Source organism: Tigriopus californicus, chromosome 8, assembly GCF_007210705.1.
Source record: "Tigriopus californicus strain San Diego chromosome 8, Tcal_SD_v2.1, whole genome shotgun sequence".
Classification (NCBI taxonomy): Eukaryota; Metazoa; Arthropoda; class Copepoda; order Harpacticoida; family Harpacticidae; genus Tigriopus; species Tigriopus californicus.
The window spans coordinates 13,722,612-13,724,544 of record NC_081447.1 but is presented as its reverse complement, the minus strand read 5'-3'; positions in this window follow the sequence as shown (position 1 = coordinate 13,724,544).

Here is a 1,933-nt window from a genome sequence, read left to right as displayed (position 1 = left end):
GTCCAAGCATCCAGGATTCCATAGTAGATGAAGCAAATAAGACACTGTAGACGTTGAAACTTGGAACAAAGTTAACAAGAACCCGATGCTGTTGCTTCTAGTTGGAACACAGCTACATGCAAAGACAGGCATGCGGCAAGGACGACCTGAAATCGGAGTTGTTGCAAGCTAGGCTTTCATAAATCTGGGGCAAATCGGACCGAAAGCCTCGGTTGAGATGCAAGGGATGAGAGTGAGGCGTAAAGTGTAGGGTAGTTTAGTAATGCCTTGGTGAATTTAGGGCAACTTTTGAAGAAGGGGCATGGAAAGCCCTATTGATAGGACCAATCAAATTTCCAAAAGCACCAAAGGAGACAAAATTAAATCAAAAATTTCAAATCTCAAATTGAAACTAAACACACCGAAAATAGCAGCGGGTAATTGAATTTAAAACAATGATTTTTCTATTGACTATATGCCTTGACAACCAGGGTTGGCAAATGGGTTTAACCCAGGGTGGTTTTTTTCGGGTTTTAATGGGCGGGTGAGCCTAAAACAATCAACTTTGAGAAGAAACAGCGGCAGGATTAAGTTCTGGAAAATAGCCACCACTCAGGGTTGGCAAATGGGTTTAACCCGGGGTGGGTTTTTTCGGGTTTTAATGGGCGGGTGGGACGGGTTTTTTATTGGATGGGTTTAATTGGGGTTTTAATTTCCGGGTTCAATTGTTTTTTTTTTTTTTTTTGATGAAACTTTATGGCTAAACTTTTTTTTTATTTCTTTTTGTGACAATTACATACAAGTAAAGTTGAGGAGTAGGCAAAAATCAGAGGTATAGCCTTTCTAATTGTAACATTGCTCTTTGAGTTCCAAATTTCCTGTGTCAGTTGAATTAGTGACGTTAGTCATTGACAGGATTCTGGAGACGCTCACCAGCCTCCCAACTTTCTGTTACTTTACACCAATACCGAAAAGGATTTTCACTTAATCGAACAAAACTCTGCTATGCAGCACATTGCCGCCGTCCAGCCATGAAGAATCTAAATACAGTTTGAACACAATTTTCATCTTATTCCTTTTTGAGCAAGCGGGCACTACTTTAAGCTTGTAGCAATGACAACAAAGAGGAAGGCCATGGAAAAATAAGTGAAATAATTGAGAAAGATTTGTGAAAAAACCCGGCCGCAAAAAAACCGCCCATGGGTGGGTTTTGGGTTGGTTTTGGGTTTTTTTATCCAACGGGCGGGTTTTGGCCAACCCTGTTGACAACTGTCAACTTCAAGTTTTAACCAAAAGCTTGATGAATCATTTCGTGAATTTAGAAGCAATTTGATTTTTTTACCGCCCAATATTTTAGGCTTACAAAACCTATTTGTTGGATGATAAAATCAAGGCTATCTTCACTCTATTCAATACACACTTGTATTTTGAAGTTGGGACCGATTTCAGGTTGACTGTTATTTGAAATTGACAGTTTTAATGTGAAGAGACTAAAACCTCTATTTTGGTCATCATTACCATTTGAAATGTTAAAAATATTGAAATTATATGATGGCACACTTCCTGCCTCCAAAAGGACCGAATTTGAGTTGGCAGACCGAGCTAGCCCTTGAATGTAGGGTTGATCTGGAATGCTATCTAAAAATTTGTCCAAGTCTGACTTGAAAGATGCAACCGGATCAACAAGGCCTCCGTATTTCCTACGAATATTAGAGGGAAGCAAATTCAACAATGAGGGAGCCCGAGAAAGAAAAGAAGTGGAATTCATTGTTCGAACTAGCCTGAATTCTCGAGGACTTGAAGGTGCTCTCAATACGCACATTAAGCCTCTATGGTCACTAGAATTGACCCTAAATCCTGGGTTGGGACAAAGCTCATGAATGCTTTTGAAAACGTACAGTATGAGATACCTTTCGTTCCTTCTCTGAACACTGAACAGTCCCAACATTTCTAG